At 41.6% G+C, this 27,621-nt stretch overlaps 1 protein-coding gene across 2 annotated transcripts in view; it reads right to left on the reverse strand.

Moving 5' to 3' along the window:
* BBS9 (Bardet-Biedl syndrome 9) overlaps nucleotides 1–27,621 on the reverse strand; it is a 713,234-nt gene that overhangs the window by 15,610 nt on the left and 670,003 nt on the right. Inside the window, exon 28 of one of the 2 annotated variants that reach the window (XR_009504850.1) lies at nucleotides 1,235–1,309. The exons of the other annotated variant lie outside the window; for it this stretch is intronic. The gene's annotated coding sequence lies outside the window, so the exon portion shown is untranslated. Of the gene's footprint in view, nucleotides 1–1,234; nucleotides 1,310–27,621 lie in introns of those variants that run through there. 2 annotated transcript variants of the gene reach the window in all.

Here is a 27,621-nt window from a genome sequence, read left to right on the forward strand (position 1 = left end):
TGCTCCGCAACAAGAGAGGCCACGACAGTGAGAGGCCCGCGAACCGTGATGAAGAGTGGCCCCTGCTTGCAGCAACTAGAGAAAGCCCTTGCACAGAAACGAAGACCCAACACAGCCAAAAATAAATAAATAAATAAATTAATTAAGTAAAAAAGTTGCATCCATCTCATGGATATTTGTTTTAAAAAAAAAACCTTATCCTCGTTTATTCCCTACATCCGTTAATATACTAACCATGTTGCTTGTCTACAACGTACTCTCTTCTTGGGTTTAGTTGCTCAAAGGACCCTCTACTGTCTGCTAAGAATTCAACTGTCTTTGTCATTTTCCCAAGCTTTAGAATTAAAGCCCTTGCAGATCAAGATGATGTCAGATTCACTAATTATTCTCCCTTATGTTCTGGCAGCATAATCTTTTTTTTTTTTCTTCTTTTTAATTTGGCAGCTTTCGAGTAGTTCCCTGACCAGGTATCGAACCCGGGTCCCTGGTAGTGGAAGCACAGAGTCCTAATCACTGGACAGCCAGGGAATTCCCAGGGGCAGCATAATCTTTAATAGGTTGAATTATATGACATTGCCCATATTCAACTGTTTCTGCCCTACAAAGATGGTCATTTCATACTGTTCGACTTAACACCTCTCTGATATTGCTTCCTGCTCTATGTTGTCATTCTTTTTCACGTGCCAATCTCCTCTAGACACTGGCAACTCTAGGAGAAGTAACAGTGATTTGTTCATGTTTGAATTCCTGACACCTGGCCCAGTGGCTGCCATGTGGCAGACATCAATAAACATCATCAGAAGTGAATTGTTGGGCTTCCCTGGTGGCGCAGTGGTTGAGAATCTGCCTGCCAATTCAGGGGACACAGGTTCGAGTCCTGGTCTGGGAAGATACCACATGCCGCAGAGCAACTGGGCCCATGAGCCACAATTACTGAGCCTGCGTGTCTGGAGCCTGTGCTCCGCAACAAGAGAGGCCGCGATAGTGAGAGGCCGGCGCACCGCGATGAAGAGTGGCTCCCACTCGCCGCAGCTAGAGAAAGCCCTCGCACAGAAACGAAGACCCAACACAGCCAAAAATAAATAAATAAATAAATAAATTTATTAAAAAAAAAAAAAGAGAGACACTCTGAAGATTTTCCAAAAAAAAAAAAAAGAAGTGAATTGTTGATTGGCTTACATTGCCTTGCAAAGCAATTAATTATTCATCAATTCAATATATATTTCCAAAGAACCTATGTGTCAGGACTGGGCGAGGTGCCAAAGTTACAAAGATGAATCTGTATTCTTGACCCTGAAGTGTCCACCATCTAATAGTAGAGAGACAGATAAACAGAAAATTATAATTCAATATACGAAGATCTTAAATATATGTATTAACAGTGATAAAAGTCATAAACAGAGCTAATTGTATTTCAAGTAGAAAAAATTTCCTAAAGGAAGTACATTCCGACATGATGGAACCCCTGTGTCCCCCAGTAGCCAGCTCAATAAGATGCTCTTTAATGTACTAAAAACCATTTCATTGTATGCTTTAAGTGGGTGAATAGTATGGTATTCACTTAAGAATATAAGAAAAATAAACTTTCCTGTATATGTTCCAATTATATCTCAATAAAGCTATTACCAAAAGAAAAGAAAAGAAAACAAACAAAATCTATTTATGGGTTTTCCCTGTCTCATACTCCTGCTTCCTGGGATAACCTTCCAAATAAACTACCTGTATCCAAGTCCTTGTTGGGTTCTGTTTTAGGAAAAACCGAACTAGGACAGGCCCCAAGTAATTCCTCACTAAATCACATTTTTTTAGTTCCTCCATTGAGTGATGCTACAAAAACAGGCTTATGGCAGCTTCTGCAGTGGAAATATTGCCAAGAAATATGTTCACCTCACCCTTTGATGTCTACCAGGTGAAGTCCCGCATTAATGCCCCTCAAGTTGGGGGCTCCAAAACTGCCTCTGTACCACCAAGGAGTTTTCCCTCTTTGCTTCAGCCACTAGGAAGCATCATCCAATCTATGGCTTGCTAATGCAATTAAGTAGGACGTTATGGCATGTAGATCTGGGTTGTATTTTTATCTTTCAGTCTTGACGTTGTATTCAATTTTATTTTTTCTTCAATCCTGATTTTTTAATTGTGTTTAATCATTTTATCCTATGTATGTCTCATAATTAGCCTCAAATCTTTTATGGAAAAATGGGCATGGTTAAATTAAATAATGTTACTTTTGTCATACCCTTTAATAAACTGCTCAGTTCTTCAAAAAATATCAGAATTATAAATTTTTAAATTATGAGTAATGCACGTTTGTTGTTGAAAAGATGGTGAATATAGAAAAGTAGAGAAAAAAAGATTTTCCATAATCTCACTAGCCAGATATAAACCAAAATGTAACAGTGATTATGTACTTCTAATATTTTTCCTATACATATACTATTTACCAAAATTATTTAATTCATTTCATTCCCTGCCTTTTTAACTTAACATTGTATTAAAAAATATTCCTTTCTATGTCTCTAAAAAGTTTTCAAAAGTGATTTTTATGTCTGCAGAATGTGTATGTCATAATTTATTTAACCATTTTCTTATATTGGGAATTTTGTTCCCAATATAATAATTTTGTTCCCAAAGTTTTCATTCTTAAAATGATGTGATGAAAATCCTTGTATATATACATTTATGTATGTTACTGATTATGTCCTTAGGATAAATTATTAAAAGAAGCATTACTGAATTACAGTGTACTAATAATTTTATCTAAAAACCCATAACAGGGCTTCCCTGGTGGTGCAGTGGTTGAGAATCCGCCTGCCAATGCAGGGAACACGGGTTCGAGCCCTGGTCTGGGAAGATCCCACATGCCACAGAGCAACTAAGTCCATGCACCACAACTACTGAGCCTGTGCTCTAGAGCCCGTGCTCCACAACGAGAGAAGCCACCACAATGAGAAGCCCACGCACTGCAACGAAGAGTAGCCCCCGCTCACCACAACTAGAGAAAGACCGCACGCAGCAACGAAGACCCAACACAGCCAAAAATAAATAAATAAAATAAATAAATTAAAAAACCCATAACAATTTATATTCTTATTGGCAATGTAGGAGTATGTCCATTTCCCAACCTCTCACCAACAGTGGGTTCCATCTTTTTAAAAAATGTCAACCTGATAATGTACTGCTCGAGATTAAAGAGCCAGCTAAAGAGAGTGGACACATCTGCAAGTCACTTTGTTTCTCTTAAAGCAACACCTCCCCATTAACTCTTCAACTTCTACTCAAAAGCAAAGATATTCTATTGAATAAATAAGTATTGACCATCTACTTGTGTAAACAAGGTCCTCAATTCTCAGTTCCTTCAGTCAATATCAGCTTGATGAAGTTTCTTGGCTCACGTAAGATGTTAAGACTTTGCCATGTGCCTGGGAAGCTCAGCATTACAAATACAACCAACAAAAGTAAAATCCACAGCTACACGTTTTGGTGCAATGCCACCATTTGTCAGACACTGTTATAAATTGATGTCTTTGAGAGTTTTAGAAGTGTGCACTGTTGCTGGGAGGTGGGACATACAGATAGTTCCCCTGGAGGGTCAATTTTGAAATGAATTCCAACGACAAGGTTACCACTCCAGCTAGATTCCCCTCCCAGGACAGTGACTCCAAGGGAATTCCCATAGTCCATATAGAGCTGCCACTCGTGGTGGGTGAGAAGGTGAGATGAACACAGATCTCTTTCTTTGAGGTCTGTGTCACTTGGAAAATAATTAACTTTAGCAGGTGGTTTTGACATCTTCGAGATCCTGGCTTTAAGGTGACCCACAAAAGGAAAATTTCAGTTGAATTAAGTTGTTGCAGAAATAAGAATGGCCCACCACCACCCCTACCGCCAACTGGGGCAATCAAGTGACTATCAGGCAAGGCTTCATTTGGAAATGCAGATCACATTCTGTACCAACTGTTCTTGGCCAAGAGGTAAGAGGTAGTGGGGAGGGGTTGGCCTTCGGGCTGAATCTCATCGCCTTTCTCTTCTCAGAGATGCATCGTGCAAGTCCATTTTATTTTTCTTATATGCTCCAAATTTTGGTCTCTCCCATAAGGAGGAAAGATAAGGACCAGGTCAGATTTCCTGCCTAGAGGTGATGGTTTTTGCTCTTACACAGGCTATCCCATGCACTGGCAGACATGGAATCCACTCTGCTCCGATACCCTGAATCCCAGAGTCCTCTCTCCTTACGCCTGCACTCCAGGAACTGGTTTCCTCAGTCAAATTTCCCCCACTTTTCCCCCACTGCATGAGAGCTCATGTGCGTGGGCACACACACACGCACACAGACACACACATGCACATATACACACACACACAAAGTAATGTGCCCAGCAGTTCCTTTTTGCACGCCCTTTTGCTTAGAGACTTCTTGTACAGTTTTCCTGAAATTCAGTTCATTTTTCATTCCTATTTCTTCTATTTTTTTTTTTTAGCATCGTTATAATGAGGGGGACTAAAGCAATTCAACAGATGCTTCACCATTCCTTTGGTTTGTGTATTATATCCTTCAAAAATGAAGAAAATTCACATTATTCAATGTCTACCCATGATATAAATAAATGTTTTATATGTAGCAGAGGGTAATCTCCATGCTCCAAGTTAAATTAACTCATTTTAAAACTTTATAGGAGATATTTTGATTTTTTTATATTCCCGAGAGAGAGATTAGGGAAATAAAAATCTCCGCCCTTCTACCAAGTAGAAAAAAATAGCACATTTTGGCACAATTTGGGATCAGAGAAAGGGCAAAAAAAAATGTAAGTAAACAAACATATAGCCATATATTTTCATATCCCACCTTGTTTCCAAAAGGATTTATCATGGAGGAGAAGAAAATACACCAAGATTGTGGCAATTTTCACCTCAATTCACTGGAGCCAAAAGGAAAAACCCAAGCCTGCATTTGGATTTGTGTTCTTAGGACTTTATCTCAACCATTCCCCAAGATTATGAGCAGAAGTTGAAGGAAACTTAAGAAAGAAAGCAACCAAGTTAAGAATTTGTATGTTAAAGCTAATTTATTTTTGGCTTGGGATTCACTATAGCGCAAAACAACTTCCTCTTGATTCCCTCAAGGTTTGCCCACGAAGCAGCATGTGCTCCACTCTGGGAAGGAAGGAACATGTACTCTGTAGCATGTTTTTCACATCATGAAACAGGCGGACTTTAGAGCAGGAACCTCAAACAGCCCACAAAACCGAGTGAGGCTGTGAGTCAAGAGGAGTCCTGAGTCAATAGCAGAGAGGCTGCCCTAGCCTGGGCTGGTCCCACCAGTAGGTGTTACTTTAGCCATTAATCCAGGGCTCTCCATGTATGGAGGACGGTCCCTTCCTGCCAAGAAACACAACAAAACTCCAAACCAAACTGAAATCTGCCAGCCTGCAAGGCTCCTCTGAAGGCAGAGTTGGGCCCCTAAGACAGGATGCAGAGCTTGCCTGAGAGGGCTGACAGCAGCCCTGCCGAACAGGGGCAGAATGGACAGCCTCCTGGCTGCCATTGCTGGCCACTTCACTTCATCATTCAAAGTGGCTTGTGGCATTGGGATTAGTATGATTTAATGCAGTCACAACAATAACCATCCTCACCTACTGTCTGAGGCCATGAGAGCCCATCCAGCATTGTTTATTAGCTTTGGCTTCATTCACCATGATTAAGTTCTTTTCAAGCAAGCTTTCCCTGTCCTCTCTTGGTTTTACTTCTTTCCAAAGGAGCTCTACACTCTAGCTTGATGACCCAAATTCCCCTAGTTTCCCTACATAAAGCATGTGCTTTATGAGTTCAAAGGCATCAGAAGCAAACGGAAACTTCCGTACTGACCAGCAGAGACCTCTGTGTTGAAAATGAGTCTGAGGGTCTGATTCCTGCACAGATTTGTCACTTTCCTGTACTTCTCTAGCCTACGTTACAGCAAAAGGTCCTCCTGGCCAGCAGGGGGAGATGCAATCTATCACTGTTAGGACAATTGGCTTGTGGATTGTTGGTAAGTTGCTTTCTGGTTTTTGGACTCGGATTTATAACTCTGACTTCATCTTCTTCCCTTTCTCACTCTCCTTCTTGTCTTTCTTGGGGTTAGAAACAAAAAGTGAAACTGTCCTCAGAGATCATTTAATCCTGCGATAGACAAGCTTTTTCTGCAAAGGGTCAGACAGTAAGTATTTTCTGCTTAGCAGGTTATACAGTCTTTTTTGCAACTAAGCTCTGCTGTTGTAGCTGAAAAACCAGCATATGTAAACAATTGGTTTGGCTGTGTTCTAGGAAAGCTATATTTACAAAAACTAGCAGTAAGCAGGACCTGCCTGAAGGAGGCAGGGACTCCTTATCAACTAATGTCCTCATTTTCTTTTCTTTTCTTTTTTTTTTTTTTTTTTTAATCTAAGAAGCGAACAGAATCCCAGAAAGTTCAACTGACTTGTGCAAGATCACAAGGCTAGTTAACTGAGAGGTGGAGGAGGAATCGAGGTTTCCAGGTCCCCTTTCTAGAACTCTTTATTTTCTGCACTATTTCCTGCAGTGGGAGTTTACCCCAAAGGCCTGAAAGCATCTCTTAGCTGTGATTGGCTAAGATCTATCAAACAGCCACTGGCTAAAAGCACTTTATTACTTATCGACGCAAAATAGTGTAGAAACATGATGCTATAAATACTTGCTTCCTTGATTCTGGCCCATGGTTGGTTCAGCCACTGACTTCATGGTAGGAAAAATCAGTTCGGGGTCTAATTCCTGTACAGATCTGTTAACTTTCTTGTAGTCCATGAGCCCATTCTACAACTTCAACTGTGATCATCAGTTCCTCATTTATTCCCCCAAATTTTACACCTGGTCACAAGAGGACAAATTGAGAGAGCATGGGATAAATCCAACTCCCCATCACTGGAAAATAATGGAAAGGACATGCTGACCTTTCAAATAGCTTTGAAAATAAATTAAATTGCCCCATTGTTGGATGAGTACCATTGTTTTGGCATAGATAAAACATGGTACCTCTTTGGGAGGTACCATGATGAAGCAGAAATAATCTCTGTTGTCAAATCCTTGTTGTGTTGATTTGCATGTGTTGAACCAGTTAACCTCTCAGAGACTCAGTTTCCAGACATGAACAGTGGAAAGAATGAGATTTTTCCCTAGAAAGAGCCCTTGTTCAGATTATACATAGGGCAACCATGTAATTTATTGTCTAAACCAGGAAACTTCTGAAAGTGAGAAGGAGTTTCATGGTTAATTACGCTAAACCCATAGGTAAAATCTGGGATTCGGTGTATGGCTACCTGAGTTATGCAACATAGATACTTGACAAATCTTAGTTTCCTTTCTCTTCCTTTTTCTCAAGAATTCAAGCAAGTCTACATTAATATCCTTCTCTTCCATTTGTAAATGTGATGTCAAGCACTCCGATTGACTAGTAAAGCCTCCATTTACCCTATGGAGCACTTCCTCTTTCCTAATACTACAGAAAACCACAGCTATGTGATTCTACGCACTCTGCCTTGCGTGTTCACACTGCCCTTCCAACCTTGCTGTGACACCAACAGGGCCTGGGGTGGGGGTGAGAGGGCAAATGGAGATGGCATTCACTATTCTGCCAAAAGCACAGATGGTCATTTGAAACAACAACATTCCTATTTGGGAAGGAGAAACGTTGTGCTGTGAATACGACGCTTATGAAAGCACCAGAACTGAACGCCTTGGATGTGGCAGAGGGCCGCGTGAGGGTTTCTGATCGGTTCCACCCGTGTACACTACATGAACTCACTTAGAAATAATAAAGCCTCTATGCTCTCTCAGTCTTGTATTTGTCTTAAACTCAGGCCCACCAAATTGTGCCAAATTATGTGTTGTTCAACTTGCACTGCCCCGAGAACACTAAGCTCATTTTGTGAGTTAACTGTGCCGTATTTATAAGATTTCAGCATTACAACCAGGAGTTATCGACAGAGAAAGGGAAATAAACAGATAATTTTTTAAAAGTCGAAACTACAGCCATTTTTCCCTTCAAGCTTGAATCAAGGTTAAATTCGTTCAAGTCCCTAGGTGACATTTACACATATGTACACATGGGCAGACTCATATTATACAGTGCTCTGTGTATGAGAACATGTAAATAAAGAGGATTAAGATAAACATCATGCATTGCATTTCTGAATTTTGCGTCTATTTTAAGACAGGACATTTTGGGTGAACTTCTCTTTCACTTTATAGAGCATCTTTTTTTCTACATGAAAATGTGATTTATTCATTTCTATTTCAAGCTAGCTATTTTTTCCAGGCTAATAATGATAATACTAATAAATTCTTTTGAAATATTACATTTCCAATATTTTTTAAAAGTTTCTTCCCCTTATCCCTCCACCCTGCCAATCCCCTCCACAGTCAGGCAGTAAGGCACACACAGTGGATGGGAGTTTGGAAGGTAGGTTCAAATCTCAGTTCTTCCACTTTCTACAATATGACATTGATCAAGTTACTTGACCCCTCTAAGCCTTGGTTTCCTCATCCAAAAATGGGACTAATGAGAGTTCCTACTTCACAGAATTTCTGTAAGGATTAAATACATGCAAAGTGCTTAGCAATTTGATGGGCACATGGGAAGCGTCCAGAAACGTTGGCTCTTACTCCAGCCCCTAACAATTCAGCATAGCTACTTCCTCCTCTGCAAATCCCCTCTTTTCTCCCCTTCTGTGGCAACTGGAGATCACGGCTTCCTGGCTGCACCCCTGGATTCCAGCAGTCTGGTCTCCTGTCTGGTTTCCATGTCACCTATCTCATCCTACCTGCCAGTCTGTCCGGTGAACACCTATCCAATGTTTTTCTAAACTAGCGTCCTCATTCACATCAGAGGCTCCCTGTTTCTAGGGGATAAAATCCAAACTCCCAAAATGTGACAAGTTTGCTCTGATCTCCCTTTCCAGTCTTACCTTGAACCCCAAATATGAATTACTAAATACCTCCCTACCCCAACAAGAACCACGCCCTTCTCTCCTGCACACCTTTCCTTCTCCAAGGGCCATCTTATCCCCTCCTCTTCAAAGTCTTGTCTGCCTTCTCCATCCTCACCGTCTCATCCCTGCAGTGAATCCACTCCACTCATTGTTGCCAGAGCTCCTTTGGCACTTAGTTATAAACTGTCTTGTGACAGCTCAATGGACTTTTGGGGAGCAAAGAATATATTTTATTTTATTATTATTTTTTAAATTGATTAATTATTTTTGGCTGCATTGGGTCTTCCTTGCTGAGCTCGGGCTTTCTCTAGTTGTGGCGAGCAGAGGCTACTCTTCGTTGTGGTTCGTGGGCTTCTCATTGCGGTGGCTTCTCTTTGTTGCGGTGCCTGGGCTTCAGTAGTTGTGGCACGCGGGCTTAGTTGCTCCGCGGCATGTGGGATCTTCCCGGACCAGGGCTCGAACCCGTGTGCCCTGCATTGGCAGGTGATTCTTAACCACTGCGCCACCAGGGAAGTCCCCAAAGAATATATTTTAGATTGTTCTAGATTTCTGTCACTTCCACATAGGAGATGCTCAATAAAAAACTTCTTGCATGAATGAATAAATTAAGAGAAATGAAAATATAGACTATAAGAGGTCAACATTTTACAATCTAAAAATCACACACTGTGATAAAGACCAAAGGCCCTAATTTATAATGACTGCAATAGACTTTTCTACCCTGGAAATGTATAACATGCTATCACTCGTAAAAATGATGTTGAGAGATATGATTGACATTCCTTCTTGTGGATGAATATTCCAGAGAATTTGGCCAAATCAAAAATAAATGCAAAAAAATCCTATGTTTAACTCTTACATTAGTCCCATCTCAGGGGCAAAATCGCCTGAGATCAACCTACCTTTTACTAAAGTTCCAGGGAACAAAGTCATTTAAATGATTATCTAACATATATACACCAACACATCAAATACAGTAAGTCAGAGATTCAAAGAGATCTTTATTTTCTAAATATATGTAGTATACCTCCAAGTCCCCTTTAAGCCAATATTTGTCACAAAGGCAAGAGAATTTGCTCGGTGCATGGAGAAACTTGATAATGTCTCAACATTGTCTGAATGTCTGAGACATGTGCTACCCGTCAGACCCCAAAAATGTAAAAATGCATCTGTTTTTACTCAGAGCCCACTTTTACATCTTTATGAAGTGAGCAAAACCGAAAAGTCACCAGGAATAAAAAGATGGTTGTAACATACGCAGTACTAATCGCTTAATCCTCTCTCTAGTGCCCAGGCTGTCAGGGCCAAGGACGATAATACCGACGCTAATACACGCTGTCTGCAGGAGCTGTCACTGCCATGTCCCTGAGTTCTATTTGTCAATAACAGAGGGATTACAGAGAGACAAACTACATAACTGAGTAAAGTTCGTGTCCAACATGGATCCAGTTTCCTTGTTTGTCAGTGAGTGCTGATGGATCCAGGAGGACGGTGATGACACCAGCTGAGCTCTCAGCAGGCAGATGCCGTGGAATTTCTGTTCCAACACAAAGTAACAGGCAGAAGAGGCCAGAAAGAACAATTCGGTGACCTGATCTCCAAAACAGCGAGACTCGCTTAACTCACACTTCACCAAAAAAGTGCCAGTACAGCTGAAATCCCACAGAAGAAAGTGTTGGCTTTTAAAATACCTGGGTGCTTGGAAACCCAAAATCAAAGACCACCCGTATGGCTGTTTGAGTAGAGCAATCACATCCCTTGCGTAGGCCTCCCCTCGGCTCTGCATGAAAAGCAGTAGGAAGATCAACTGCTCAGGGATGTAGCGAAACTAAAGGAAGAAAAGTAATTGAATGCCCCTCATATGGGTCCTGCAGCTCCCAGAGATGGCTTGCAAGGTGAGGAAGCACTGTGGAGTGGCCCTGAACTGACTGCAGAATTGCACGACTCTCTTTCTGCATTGGCTGGGGGATGCCCAGCTTAGGTGTGTCGCCAAACTTAGCTCATCTTATTTAAAGACCATTGTCTAGAACACCAGTTCTCCTCCACCACGCCTTCCCAAAGACCTCAATTCCAATCCAGCTGGCATTCGAAGAGAGAATGGATTAGGTCAAGTAGCCAGTCTTCATTAGAGCGAAGGCCGATAATGTCTAGAAGAATAACAGGGAGGCAATGAAAGGAAAAACTCCTCTCACTTAACCAGCTTTATGACTTTAGCTGTTTCACCTGAGCCTCCCTTGCCTCACCTGGAAAGTGGGATCACCATGCCCACCACCACAGTCCAGCGCTGAGGCTGAAGTAGATGATTTATGTTAAAAGTACCTGGCGTTGTTTCTAGAACTATATAGCCACTCAAGAATATGTTATTAGCGTCCTCTTCCTGAACACAAAAAATTCCAGAACATGAAATGTTTAGGGACAGTTTCCAATTCAGTGAGGCCACAGCGGATGGTCTCAGACTCTACCAGATCCTTGGAGTATAAGAAGGAGGAGGACAATCCCATGGAAAGAAATAGTCCAGCAATAGCTTCACAGCTGGCTCTGACAAACAGGGGCCTGACTTTCCACATTCTCCTCCAGGACACGGTGTAGCTTTAGCAGGACGCAGGAGGCCATAGCCACAGTTCTTTGTGCCTCAATACATAATTGCATACACAAAGGTTGAACTTCGGGTATTCTCAGCCTATCACAGAAAATGCCCAGTCAGATTTTCTAGACCGTTTTTTCCCTTACGTAACAGAAAAACAGGTGCTGGGAGGAACGGGCTCAGGGCAAATCCAGCTTAGGGAAGGGACAGATAGATTGGGGAAATTTCATCAACACATTAACAAAATTGAAGCTTACATTTCCCCAAAGTTTGCTTTCCATCACACTGTTCCATTTTCAATGTGATGTAAAGTACCACATAAGTTTCTTACTAAACGCAGTGCATGTGTTCCAAACCTCTGAGGACAATTCCAGGCAGGAAGGTGGTAAAAGGAAGGGCCCGGGGCAAGCCTTTGTCCCTGTGAGTACCAGGAATAACAAGCCAGACATTCAGACTTCAGTGCCTCTGCTTCTCTAGCTTGCCTGATGGTCTCTGAAGACTGTCTTCCTTAAGCCCCTGATGAGGTTAAGACACATTGTCATGTGAAGAGAGATTGTGAGAGGCCAGCATCCAGAAGTTAGATGAGTCCCAGATGGTTTATGCTCCTCTGCTAGGGTTCTCATGAAAACCTGTGCTGGGCACAGATGCTGAACCGAGGGTGAGTTATTCTTATTATCTTATGTAATTCCATGCTTCATCTCTTACTAGTCTTTTCTGGCTCCACACAATCCAGAGCCACACTGACCTCCTTTGATATTCCTTCAAAATGAGTGCATGCTCCAACCTCAGGACCTTTGCACCAACTGTTTTCTTTGCTCAGAACACTCTTCTGCAGATGAACTGCCTGGCTTGTTCTTCACTTCATTGAGGTCTCTGCTCACATGTCAGCTTACTGGAGAGACCTTTCCTGACCACTGCATCTCAAGTAGCACCATGAGGCCCCACACACATCCCACCATCACTGTCACTCCTTACATTTCACCCCACTTAGTTTTCGTTCCCAGCACTTACTACCCCTGATATGTTATGTATTCATTTGTGTTTTATTTATTGTCTGTCTCTCTCACTGGTATGTAAGTTCCATGAAAATGGAGGCTTTGCTTGTTTTATCGCTGTAGCCCCAGTTACTACATTGCACTTGGTACTTAGTATGTGCTCAATAAATGTCTGCTGAATAAATAAAAGAACAGTATTCCTCATATCACAGAATGTAGAGCTGTAGGGGGCCTTATAAACTATCTGGTTTCCTCCTTTTGTTTTATAGATCAGGAGATTGAGTCTATTGAAGGGAAATAACTTACCTGAAAGCCCATAGCTAGCAATTTGAACAACATAAGAGGCCAGAGGGGTGATCAGCATGAAAAAGCAAACGGTCTAGTGTGGAGAAAAATGTGGATCTGGCCCACAGGCAAAAGACAAAAGCAGAAAGCGCAAAAGAATAAGGGAGGTGGGGAGGAGGGAGGGAGGAAGGAAGGAAGGAAGGAAGAAACGGAAGAAGGAAGGAAAGGGAGGGAAGGAGGGAGGAAGGAAAGGAAAAGAAGGAAGGAAATATACACATTTTACTGGCTGAAAAAGAGTCTAGAGTCCAAACATGTTTTAGATGGGGCTGAATTAGTACTGAGTATGCATAAAGCACTTTCCAATCACATCTTTTGCAAGCAGACAGACAAAACTTAGGAATGGCCCCTGAGAGGTCCAGTTCTCCATTCATCACTGTGGTGCAGTGAGGATATTCTAACTGCTGGGGTTTATCTAAAGAACAATTATTGTTTTGGTTCAAATCTCCCACCTGCAGGCCAAACTCTACTCATCTTAGACCGAGAAGGGGAAAGGGGGAGGAAAGAGATATTTACTGAACTAGGCACTCTGCCAGGGGCTTTCAAGTATCTCAGTTAAGTTTCATAACATCTTTGCAGATGAGCCACTTTACAGATGAGAAAACTACATCTCAGAGGATTGAGTGAACGGCTCAAAATCTCATAGCTGATCAGTGGCAAAGCCAGGACACTAACTCGGGTCACTGCAGCTCCAAAGCTTTTCACTCTGTTCGGCTCTTCTCTGTAATTTGTAAAGAATTTCAGAAAAGAAAACTTCCCCATGTGCGTTTTCACCTAGCGATTTTATAGTCACCCTAAGGCAAGGCGGGATGGATGTTTAGTCCCCAGAGTGAATCTGGGTTCCTCAGTTTTCACAGATAGGTCTGATTCCACCATCCAATCACTGGACTGCTAAAGTATTCCAATTTGGCAACGCAGAAGACGTGCTTTGGCTTTGGGGAGAAATCCATCAGTATCCCTCAGAGCCACATAAATAAACATGCAATCTAAGTAGAAAGCACAGTGTGTTCGCTATGTCACTGTGGCTTTGAAACTCCCAGCCTGGCACTAGGGTGATCCACTGTTCCGTTTGCTGAGGACTGAGGAGTATCCGGGGATGTGGGATTTTTAGTCCCCCAAACTGAGAAAATTCTGGGCAAGCTGGAAAAGTTGGTCACTCTACCTAGCGCCTCCACTTCCAACCAGACTGTCCCTCTTAACCCACTGCCCAGTGAAAAAATTCTGAGGCCACTATTGTACTTATACAACCTCAAACTGTCTTCTACCCAATTCTTTATTGAAACTCCATTGATAAAAATGTCATTTATAGGAGATACATTAAAAGATATGCATTTTATCCATTTTTTTTTCAATTTTAGATTTTAATTCTGGATTTGTTGGAGCTCCAGAACTATGTACCCATGAACCACCTTCTTTTAGCCCCTTTGCAGAATTCCTTTCAGTGGACTGTGCTTTGGTATTTTGCCTCCATTGTAATATTGAAGATACCTTAAGAATTCTATTGAATGTAATGGGCAGAGGGGAGTGATGAGGAAAATGGTGATCCAGTGTCATCCTCAATCTTTTAGAGAAATTTATTTCCAATCTAAGTGGCAGGGAAATCTCTGTGCCCCTTGAGAAACTGTATTTTCCATAGTTTTTCTTTATGAGAATTAGTATCGTATACCTGATCTTATTTTTCTTTTTACTTTGACCCGCAGGAAATTCAGAGCCAAATTTTTTGCTCAGTATTAAAAATTGTATAGGACTCTTTTGTCTGTATATTCACATTTTAACTTCCTGCATTTCCCAGATCTTAATTTTTTATGTAATACGATGAGGTGATAAATGAAAATGTGATCATTTGCACATTTTATTATAATTTGCAGTTTCTCCTTACAACAACCCAGCAAAGTGGATATTATTGGGGGGATTTAAAGTTCATGTTGGAATCTGTCAGACAAAGGAAAACTTTGGTTCAGCATTGGAATGGGAATTTAAAATATGAGGCAGCTGAACAAACATAGCAACGATTGGTTCAAAATTTTCTAATTTATTCCAACATTTGTCAACACCCTCTATATGCTACCTAGGAAGACAGAGAGGGCCCAGCTGAAAATTTCTTTGTTCCTATCCCTAATTCACTTTCTTTGCATGATCTCAGGTGAAGTGGGAAAAAGCCTTCGTTCCTATTGACCAATAATGGAGGACAAATAACCAGCTTTAGGCCATCTAGCTCTATGTTCTCAAGTCATCTTAGGGGCAGCCTGGTGCAGAGCAGGTAATGGGTTTGGAGTGGAATCTCAGTCCCAAGATTTATCACCAGTGTGACCCTGGGTTTGTCATCTAAACAATTTGCATCTCCATTTTATCATTGGTAAAGTAGGATTAATAATATCCACATTACAGTGATATTATAAGGACTAACTGAAATCACGTGTGTAAAAGCATCTCCCCCCATCCCCACTCCCACCACCAGCACAGTGTCTGGCATGTAGTGAGAACCTCCCACCCCCAGAAAAAAAGGTCTGAGCTGTTACTATAGAAAAGTCAGTCCTCAAACTGACAGGGATCACACTGTCCCTGGCAGTGACTGGAGATTTTATCATAAACCTCTGGCAGCGTCGCCTAATATAATTTTGGCCACTTCTGCTCATTTGTTAAAGGATACTACACAGGCCCAAAGCAGAAGCCCCACATTAAAGCGGTTATTATAGTGGGTCACTGGGGTTCTTTTTCCCTAGGCAACAATGAAACTGAATTAACAAGCACTCACCAGGGCAAACCACAGGCAAGGAACATTAGAACTTTGCAAAAATAATAAGCTCTTAAAGAGACACACTGCTACATAGGCCAAACTTTGGGGCTTCTTGCTTTTTGCACATGCTGAGCTGGCTGGAGCCAACACAGTAAAGCAGAAGTGCTCTGCGCAGGCCTGTGGGTGTTCATCCTTGGGGTCCCTGAGAGCCAGCCTTTGAGAAGTCGTAGATCCCACTCCAATTTTGTTAGCTAAGGACACACTGTCTTGTTCGGTCCCTCTTGCCTCTTGCTGGCTTCCTCCCCATCTCCACTCAGCATCCCACCGTGCCTGAATTCGATGTTCTGTGAGCTTCCCCACCCACTGCTCTCTCTACAAATTCAAGTGCTCGAATGCGCCGAATAAACAGAACTGATTACACATTTTACCCCAGTCTTTGGATCACAAAGTCCCATCACCAGAAACAGAGAGACGAACAGGGTCAAGGCTCCCAAATCTCCAGCTGGAGGCATCAAACACTTCTGAGATGCTCCGTGGACTGGCGATTCAAAGAGGAAAGGGATAGTGCCGGTGAACAGAGTGGCAGAGCACCGCCTGATAAGTTCTGTTCCAGGAGTGACTTGAATATGTGGAGTATTGAAAGCACAAATTCTTGGAGCTGACTCTTAGAGGCCATCTGGGCCAACCTTTGTCTGGTGTGCGACTGCATCTAGACGTATGAATCTCTGTTCACTAACAGAGAAATGAAACCCACCCAAGGCAGTCCACACCCCCTTTAGAACAATTATAGTGTATAAACTGGTCTTCACTGTCACACAATTTCTTTTTCATCTTGAAACTCTTTACGTATTAATGAGCACCTGCTGTGAAGTCAGGTACTGGGCAAAGGGGGTGCAGTGGAGGGCTGAGGAGCTAGAGATGTGTCCCCGCAGGGCTTTCTCTAGTTGCGTGGAGCAGGGGCTACTCCGTTGCGGTGCATGGGCTTCTCATTGCGGTGGCTTCTCCTGTTGCAGAGCACAGGCTCTAGACGCGCGGGCTTCAGTAGTTGTGGCTCGCAGGATCTAGAGCATAGGCTCAGTAGTTGTGGCGCCCGGGCCCAGCTGCTCCGCGGCATGTGGGATCTTCCCGGAGCAGGGCTTGAACCCGTGTCCCCTGCACTGGCAGGCAGACCCCCCAACCACTGCGCCACCAGGGAAGCCCGAGAAACATGTTTTTTAAAACTGGAGAAAAAGCAATCCACGTTATAAAATGTGAAAACACTTGGCTGAATTGAGTTCTACTGTTGGGCGGAAGGCAGAACTTGTAAGCCATGAACTTGGATATTTAGCTGAAGGATTTTTCAAGCCAAGTCTGGAAGATGCAGCCTGGTCTCTTCTTGGTGATTATATAAAATGTGAGGGGAAAGATAAATTGAGGAAGGAACTGCTGAGCAAAAAGGAACCAGCACTTGATGATTTGAGAGGTTCTTGGCCCATCTAGATTGCAAAGGATGCTAAAATTAGAAAACTAATATAAGTGTGCTCACTTACTGACAATACATCAAGCTGATACTTACAAATTATATACTTTTATGTGTGTCCGTTGTACTTAAAAGTTTTTTTAAGAGCAACACAAGACAAAGTGAGAGAGTGGTAGTGTATATATGGACATATATAGACTACCAAACGTAAAACAGATAGCTAGTGGGAAGCAGCCGCATAGCACAGGGAGATCAGCTCGGTGCTTTGTGACCACCAAGAGGGGTGGGATAGGGAGGGTGGGAGGGAGGGAGATGTGATAGGGAAGAGATACGGAGATATATGTATATGTATAACTGATTCACTTTGTTATAAAGCAGAAACTAACACACCATTGTAAAGCAATTATACTCCAATAAAGATGTTAAAAAAAAAAAAAGAGCAACACAAGCTCATGGTTGAAAAATTAGAAAATAGATAAGCAAATATAAGAAAATAAAAATATTATCCATATTTCCAATACCTAGAAACAACCCATATAACATTTTATTTTATATGCATCTAGATTTTCTTCTACATATTTTTATATTTCTACATACATTTTCACCAAAATAGGACCTTATCACACATTCTAATCTACTGGCTATTTTTGTCTCTTAATGTATTTATTGATGGATAACTTTCCAATAAATATACTCCTAGAAGATCATTCTCAAAGATTAAGAAGATGGTAAGTGCTTTACAGGTTTACAAGAATTTCACAGTAGCATATTTTATTTTTAAATTTTATTTGAATGCTTTTTAAAAAATAATGTTAAGGATACAAAAGTTTATAAAGTAAAAAAGGAAATGCCCTACTCCTCAGAGGTAACATTTAAATATTCATTTCTTTGATTACAAGCAAGATTAAATATGTTTTCACATGTATTGAGCATTTCTATTTCTTTACTGTGAATTACCTCTTTATAGCCTTTGCCCCTTTGTTTCTATTCATGTTTATTTTTTTCTTATAGACTTGTAACGATTCCTTACATATTGAAGATATTAATCTCCTGTTTGTCTTATATGTTAAAAATATTTTTCTCAGTTTTACCCTTTGCTTTTCATTTTGTTTGTGATAACTTTTATGCATAATTTCACATTTACATAGTTACATATTTCAATTTTTTATGGTTTCTGCCTTGGGATTATGCCTGAAAAGACCTCCCACATACCCAGATTATATGAATAGTTAACTAAGATTTCTTCTGGTGCTTTTATGGTATGTTTTATCTTTCTGATTTTTTTTATCTTCCCGAGATTTGTTTTAGTCTATGGTGAGAGGGAAAGGATTAACTTAATTTTTTAAATAAAAATTATTCTAGCATCATTTATTGGATAACCCATCATTTCACATTATTTTTAAGTGCTGGAGTTACTTTTTTTTCTTTCACATACTAAAAATAGATGCATCCTTGCATTTGGGGCTGTCTATTCTATTCCATTGCTCTATCTATTTGTCACAGGCTCTGCATGTTTATTTGAATGCAACTTTATGTTACAATTTATTATCTGTCAGTGTAATGTTCCCCTCCAATTTCTTCTTTTAACTATATTTTTGCTATTCACATGTCTCTCTTCTTTCAGATAAACTTTAGAAGTTACACAAACAAATCCATTTGCATTTCAATTGCAACTCTATTAAATGTGTAGATTAATTTTGGGAAGAACTGCCATCTTCTCCTGAATACAGGGTATTCAGGAAAGAAAGGCTGACTATATGGAGAAACAGTGAGAAACACAACTCTGTGCTTGAAGAAAAGTATTCATGTAGAAGCTTTCTGTAGAAGCAGAAAGATAGAAGCACTGGTTTTGGTCAGAGTGTACTTAGATTTCTCTTGGAAGCAGTACAAAGCACTTTTAAGGAAAATTAATCTCACAAACACATATGCCCTAATGAAACTGGAGAGACACAGGATGCCAGAGGCTGACTGGGGGCTCCTGCAATAGTTTGAAGGTGAAAGGAATAGAAAGATTACAGAATCAGGACCTGGTACCTCTTCAGGAGTGAGAAACAAGAGAGAAGAGCCTCTTATGATACTGCTGAGGAATCAGCCTCATCGGACAGGAAGAAGCTGCTGCCAGCAAAAGGATCCAGGAAGTTAGGAAGTAGCTTCCAAAAGGCAAGGGAGATGCTCAGTTCCAGTTTAAACAGGCTGAGATGAAGTGATGGCACGACTTTTAGGTGGAAATGTTCTGAAGGAGGTTGTAGATCTGGAGCTTCCAGAGGATGAGGATTGCAGAAAACACAGAGCCTGGTGCACAGGGTAGCCTGATAAACATGTGTCACAGCACTGATTAAGTGGTAGGTGCGACAGGACGTGAGAGCTGAAAATCACGTTGTGAAAGAGCAAAGATTCAAGAAGCGTCCCTAAACTTTGTTGAATACTGCATTTACAGGACCGAAAGAAAACTAGAGTCAGAAAAGTAAGCAGTTAAGAACAAACCAACTGGGACTTCCCTGGTGGCATAGTGGTTAAGAATCCGCTTGCCAATGGAGGGGACACGGGTTCGAGCCGTGGTCCAGGAAGATCCCACATGCCGCGGAGCAGCTAAGCCTGTGCGCCACAGCTACTGAGCCTACGCTTTACAGCCCGCGATCCACAACTACTGAGCCCAAGTGCCATAACTACTGAAGCCCACGCGCCTAGAGCCCGAGCTCCGCAACAAGAGAAGCCACCACAATGAGAAGCCCGTGCACCACAACGAAGAGTAGCCCCCGCTCACCGCAACTAGAGAAAGCCCGCACACAGCAACGAAGACACAATGTAGACAACAACAACAACAACAACAAAACCAAACCAACCTACCAACCAATCAATGGGCAGAATGGTTGTGATTTTGAGCAAACATTGCTGAGCATCACAGAGCTCTAGTGATGATTCAAGGTGAACACAAGTGCACACCCCCAAGATAATGCAGTGGTATGTTTAGAGACCCTTAAAACATTTTAAAATCACCTTCTTATTTGATCCTTGTAACAATTCTGATGTTGGGAAATGCCAGAAGGTTCCCACCAGCAAGGAATGGCTCTAATTCAGTTAAAATTTGCCCAGTCCAGTTGGGCCATGTCACTTGTGTTTAAGGATGTGACTTCAATCATATACAGTCAGCAAGAGAAAAAATTAAAGTCATGTTGTCACAGGGAGGAAAAGGCTAGACATGGGATGTGTGAAGTGCTCACTGGAGTTTGTAGGGAATCCATTGCCTCGTGGTTTAACATTGTTGTAACAGGCTGTATGCGCACAGTTATATACACAGAACATGGTGAACAATTTAAGAAATTTTCAAGGGTAGTTTTGAATCCATGTGATTTTCACCATAGGCAATGACTTTCAGATTCTAATCTTTTCATGAGATATGACTTTAACTTGGTCCTTTCACATAATTTTTATCATGTCACTTTTTTATACTCAAGTTGCCATGAGCCCATTATCTAAGCTAAACCCAGAGAGATTTCTGGGTGGAAATCTCACACGGATCACATAGATGGAAATGGTACTGCTGGGACTCACATTCAGGTCTGTTGCCCACAGACCTTTCCATCACTACTAGAGGGAGAATAATACAGTGGCTAAAATAATGGACTCTGGAGTCAGACTCTCTGTGTTCACATTTTAGCTCCATCACTTTCCATCTGTGTGAGCTTGGGCACAATGCTTAATCTCTCTGAGCTTCAGTGGTCCCATCTGTGAAACAGGGTGAACAATAACCTATCCCATGAGATTGTATTTAGGTAATTGTCAAATGAGTTTGATATATGTGAAAAGTTTAGAACACTCTCTGGCCTCTTATAGATCCTCATTAAATAAATATTAGCTGTTAATTTTCATTAGTACTCCACATCCTTTTCCAGCTGGTTAAGTGGTTAGATAATTAATAAACATATACAGTTAGTAAGTGGATGAACTTATAGTTCTCTTGACTAATTCAATATTTTTTTCTACTATTTTACACTTGCTCAAACAGGTATACTCAAAGGAATGAGCTGTGTCCAATTTGGATAACAATGTTATTTGGCAAAGAACAAGGACTGCCTAATTCAATTTAATTTATTTTACTTTCATTTTGTGGAGCATATTAGATATATTTATACACACACAAATACTTATCTTGTGTATGATTGACATGTTGACATGTTATTGATCATACCACTACAGATGGTTCTAGTGTCCCTCGGAAGAGTGAAGAGCCTCCGCAACCAATCAGTGACACAGGCCCTCTTGCACTAAGGGACCCTGTCACCACAACTTCCAAGTCTGAAGAATGAAACCCATGATGAGTACCATTTTGGGGGAGCCTGTGGTACGTTATACTATGCCAACCTCTTTACAGATATTTTGTCTAAAATAATGTTTTATGTCTCATCATTCCTGTACTATAGAGGGGAAAACTGGGGCTTAGGGAGGTTATATAACTTATCTAAGGCCAACTTACTAGTATGAGATGAAATAAGATTTCAAGTCTAGGTCTAACCCCAAAGCTCTTATTCTCCCCTATCTCAACCATGCTGCTCCAACTGATACTAACAGGAATTAAAGAAGAAATTAAGTAGCTGAGATTTATAGATGACGAACCACTATAAAAGCCACTGTTGTGAACTTGAAAAGGGGAAAAGCCAGCCAGTTGAACATTGGTTAAGGGAATGCTTTTACAATGAAGACATTTTCCCCCTTATTTTTCATGTTGTCCAAAAACAAGAGAACAAAGGGTCAGTCCAAGTTCATGGCAGGTAAATTTAGAAAAAAAAGAAAGAAAATACGTTTTGCCCCCTAGCATGGAGACTCTCTATGGACTTCCATATTTGCAGAGTCAAATTTCAGAGCTGTAGTTTTTAAAAACAATTGTGTTGATTTAATGCCCCATAACAATGCTGGCTGTTAACTGGGCGAAGATTAGAGTAATCAAATCACACACTTCAGGGCTTCAGCTAATTTCTGCAGAAGCCAAAGAAGCAGTTTTCTTCTCTCCTACTTTTGCCATCTGCTGCAGACCCAAGGATCCAGGGGTCCTCCCACTGTCTTCTGGAGTTCCAGGCTCCCAGCATGACCAGTATGTATCTGACAACGCATCTAACCGAGGCAGAAAGTCTCAGTCTCCACAGAGGTAGCTAATCCAGTCATTGAAGGGTTACCCAGTCCAAATCTCCATCCACAAAATGAAAACAGAGCAGGGTCTTTGTTTATTGATTTGCCTAGGATCCTCTGACTGGCAAAGGAAGAAAAAAAATAACCCGGCACGAAATAAATGTTCGATTTCTTTTATGTAAACAAGATTGAAACCAACTTGGCTGTACAAAGCAATTCTTTGCATGTACAGCAAAAAATAGCTCCCCTGAGGAGGAAGGAACCCAAGCCCCACTCAACTGCTCCTCCCCTCCACCCTTCCCCAAGCCATTTTCAGTAACCACTGCCTTTCTGCCAATGAATGTCTGTTCAGGGTCCCTGTGCGGGAGTCACTGCAGGCAATGACCTCACCCCCACCCCACCACGCCATCCAAAATGTTTTCTGATCGCGATAAAGGCTATGGACTCTATGCTGAAAGTCAGTATTATTGCAAATTATCTCCGTAAAAAGGAAAAACTTTCATCCAAAAATCTCAGTCTCCTATTCCTTTCTGTGGGGCTCCGACCAGTCCCAAACTTTTATGTGGGTTTAGAAGTGGACTAAAGGGAGACCTAAAAACAAAAAATCCAAATTCTGTTTTGTCAAATATCCAGATGGTGGATGCCAATTTGGAGGCAAATCCCTTAAAGAAGGGTCCCAAAAACTTGGTTGACCTTATGGGACCAAGGAAGTTAATCCTAAATCCTTGTTCGATCATTATTCATGTCAAACTCTTAGTGACTTAAGCAAAACATCTGCCAACTTGGATCACATGACTCAGCTTCATTAGCCAGTACATCTATGGACAGGAACATTTTACGGAAAACAAGAATCTAGCTGAACCTTCACCCAAAACTCAACACCAACACAAACAAAGACACTCAGATTTCAGAAGACCTGATTTCCTGTGGAAAAAAAAGGGCTGCTTTCATTTTCATATAGGTCCTATTTTCTTAGTGAATTCAAAATGAAGCCTGGATACATCCCTCTGGAAAACCTAGACCACTTACAGCCCAGAGACACCAAGCCAATTGGCATCAGGCATTTGGGGGAGAGAGTACTTGTAATGCTACTAAAGCTCCAAGTGTTAGGGAGGTATTTGGACTCATAAAGTTCCCACATTTATTGGGGTACTCAGTGAATGCGAAGATAGAAAAATGGATCTTACACCTGACTCGCTGATACTTCTCTGACTGAGAACCCAAATCTTAGGGGAGAGGCTCTGAGAGCATAAGGATGTCCACTGATTAATGATGTAGGTATAAGAAGGCTTTTCCTGGATTTACTCAACAAACCCATGAAACATCCTCCACCAGAACACTTGGAGTATTCCTAAGAACCATGGTGGTGTCAATACCATCCTTCCTTCCTGATCATTCATGGTTCCGTCACTTGGTAGGGAATGTTCCTGGAACTGAGTGGCTTGGTTATAGAGGATGGGAGGGGACAAAGGCACTCCTCTCCTACCTAATCCTGCCCTTTCCCAACCATCCCGGTGATCAGGAAAAGCCCTTGGGTGTAGAAAGTGCTAGGTGTAAGGAACAGATAAGCAAGCCTTATAGGTTCACATGAAAATTCCTGGGGGCTTCTCTGGTGGCGCAGTGGTTGAGAATCTGCCTGCCAATGCAGGCGACACAGGTTCGAGCCCTGGTCTGGGAAGATCCCACATGCCGCGGAGCAGCTAGGCCCGTGAGCCACAACTATTGAGCCTGCGCGTCTGGAGCCTGTGCTCCGCAACAAGAAAGGTCGCGATAGTGAGAGGCCCGTGCACCGCAATGAAGAGTGGCCCCCACTTGCCGCAACAGAGAAAGCCTTCGCACAGAAGCGAAGACCCAACACAGCCATAAATAAATAAATAAATAAATAAATAAATAAATAAATTAAAAAAAAAAAAAAAAAAGAAAATTCCTGGTACCTCACCCATACAGCTCCCCCAGGCTTGAGGGAACTTGTGGCAACCCAACTTTTCTATCTAGCAATGAGATTAACCTCACAAAATGAGCAAGAAGAGCTATCAACAGAAACATGTATTGCTTACTCACTTGTTCACACAGGGATATATTTATAGCCTGCCTCATTCCACAAAGGATTTGAGGTGGAATGACTTCATTCTCAAAGGCCCAGATAAAGCTCTTTATAATGGTTATCATCTTGACTCAAAAAGAGAATTCAGAAAACACGGGACAAAATCGAGGAAGCAATCGCCACCAACATGTCAACAGACCCCACCTAGCTGCCAGTGTCCAGGTAGGAAATGCTCTGATAGTTAAGAGTATTCTATTTCGGGATTTTTGCAGTGGTACAAACTGTATCAAACTGACACTTCTTTTCATTCACCATAATGTCTGCCTTAACCACTGGCAGTAAACTACCTGCAAGGCCAATTCATTCAAAGTTTACCAAAAAGAAATGAGCTATGGTAGTAAAGTCATGGGAGGAGGGAATTATTATCAAGGGACACATGACATCCACCTATTTCCTACCAGAACTCTAATCTCTAAGGCGATTCTTAGGAGAGAGGTCAATTCAAATTAGAAAAAAGTCTAAATTTTAGACTTTTGGAAACATAGACTTTATTTTTTAGAGCAGTTTTAGGTTCACAGCAAAACTGAGCAGAAATACAGAGAGTTCCCATATACTCCCTACCTCCACACAGGCACAGCTGCTCTATTATCAACATCCCCACCAGTGTGGTACATTTGTTCAGTTGATGAACGTATATTGACACATTATAATCACCCAGAGTCCATAGCTTACATTAGGGTTCACTCTTGGTGTACTTTCTATGGGTTTTGACAAATGTATAATGACACACATTCACCATTACAGTATCAGGCAGAATAATTTCACTGCTCTAAAAATTCTCTGTGCTCCAACTATTCATTCCTTCTTCCCCACTAACCCATGGCAACCACCGATCTTTTTACTGTCTCCATAGTTTTGCCTTTTCCAGAATGTCATATAGTTGAAATCATACGATATGTAGCAAATATGTAGCCTTTTCTGACTGGCTTTTTTCACTTAATAATACGTGTTTAAGGTTCCTCCATGTCTTTTCATGGCTCCCTAGCTCATTTCTTTTCAGCACTGAATAATATTCTATTATGTGAATGTACCACTATTTATTTATACATTCACCTACAAAAAGACATCTTGGTTGCTTCTAAGTTCCGGTGATTATGAATAAAGCTGTTATAAACATCCATATGCAGGTTTTTGCATGGACATACATTTTCAGTTCATTTGGGTAAATGCCAAGGCATGCAAGTCCTGGATTGTACGGTTAAGAGTATGTTTAGTTTTGTAAAAAATGTCAAACTGTCTTCCAAAGTGCCTGTACTGTTTTACATTCCTGCCAGCAATGAATGAGAGTTCCTGTTGCTCCACATCCTCACCAGCATTTGGTATTGTCAGTGTTTTGGATTTTGGTCATCCTAATAGGTGCACAGTGGTATCTCACTGTTGTTTTCAGACTTTTTTTAGTATGCAATACATTTTTTCATTTCAAAGCATCCACTTATACGAACTCAATTAACCAAGGAAAGTTGATATCTAGTGAAAGTGGATACCCTCTATGCCCAGGAACAGCGCTAGACATTCCTTATTCCTATTTCACAGACAAGAAGACAGAAGTTCAGAGATGTTGCTTAATTTCCCAGGACACGCAGGAAGAGAGTTGAGGCCTGAATTTGTACCTACATCTCGCTTTCTCTAAAGTCCTTCCCACTCTATACCACACCAGTCAAAGCAGAAGGGAAAGCGAACTCATTTATGGAGTGCCCACATGGGGCATGCCAGGCCTTACGCATTCACAACCTTAACTACATTCTCTCATTTAATCCTCACAATAAAGCTAAAAATGGCATTACTGTGCTCATCTACAGTGGATAAAGAAGGTGAAACTCAGAAAAGTCAGATTCTTCCTGGGCTAGGCATTAACCATTTGGTTGTTAGACTACGCGGGAGGATAAAAGGTGGGGTTGCGTGGAAGGGACTGGGGTGCTGGGATGGTGGGATGGAGGCCCTCAGTGGGGGACTCTTAGAAGAGAAAATTTATCAATTAGTCTGGAAGGATTTCAATATATCAATCTGTATAACCACATCAGCCAATGCCAACTCTGAAAGGGCCTAAGAGGATTTGCTGATGGATTGGACATGGCGAGGTGTGGACAGAAAAGAGAAGGATCATAGATGTTTGCTTCTGCAGTTGGGTAGTGACGCCATTTCTTGAGACAGGAAAGACTGCAGAAGAAGCAATTTGAGGGAGGAAATCAGAGTTCCAGAGGGATGCAGTCAGTTAATGGGAGGGTACCAGCTATCCTCAGGTTTCAGAACTAAGTCAGGGATACAACACTGCAAAGAAGAATAAGACATCACTCCTGGTCTCACAGCTCCAACACGGCAGACAGTCACACCTCCCAGGAGCTATGATACAAGACAGAACATGAGAGATGGGGAGGGGTAGAATTTGAAAGCTGTACAAAATCTTAGCTTTCTATATACTTATTGACCAAATCAAGGCTGTACCATAAACCTTAAGACTGAAATCCCAGCCTCAAATCTAGTTATAGTAGGAGAAAGTTATAGTAGGAGAAAGAATACAGAGAAAACCCCAGAGAGGCTAGGGAAAGATAGCCTACCACACACAAACATCTGGTTTGCTTGCTATGACTTCAAATGGCATGAGAGTCATTTATCATTAGTTATCTGCTCCAGGAGCTTTTCTTAGTTTATGTGGTAGGAAGGGAGGGAACGTGGTCTAGTGTTTTGTGTCCTAGGTTTCTGGCTCTGCTGCAAACTTGATGAGTGGCCTCGGGTAAGGTATGGAATGACACTAAAATGTGAATCTATGAGTGTCTGCCTTTTTAGAGGAGTATGAAGAAGAATAAGAATATGCCACAGCACTCTGCAAGATTCCAACAGCCCCAAACAGCAGTATAGGGGGTCATACGGAACCTGGATGTCACACAGGAGAAGGGAGTCATCCCCTCATTAAGGAATCACCTTAAAATTCCCTAGGGCATGTTCTGAAGAACCACTGAGGCACCCTGTAGAGGGTTATGCACTCAGTCCCTAAATGAGCCCAGAAAGTTTTCTACAAGTCCATAGGCAGCCGTGGTGGGAAAAGAGGTTGCCAATTATTGACTGTGTAGGAAAGGCAGGTTTTGCAGAGAATTTAGAGTTAGTGACTTAATCAAGGGCAAGGAATAGCTACGGAGATACTTAGTAGAGAGCGAATTTTAATGATAACCTGACTCTCCCGGGTGGCTGGTGCGGAGAAAGAGGCTCTGTCCTCTAATTCTCCTTACAACCCCCAGGCAGGGAGACACTGTACCCCTACTTCGTACACATGGAGCATGGAGTTCAGGAACTTGCCAGA

This window comes from Balaenoptera ricei, chromosome 9 (assembly GCF_028023285.1).
Source record: "Balaenoptera ricei isolate mBalRic1 chromosome 9, mBalRic1.hap2, whole genome shotgun sequence".
Taxonomy (NCBI): Eukaryota; Metazoa; Chordata; class Mammalia; order Artiodactyla; family Balaenopteridae; genus Balaenoptera; species Balaenoptera ricei.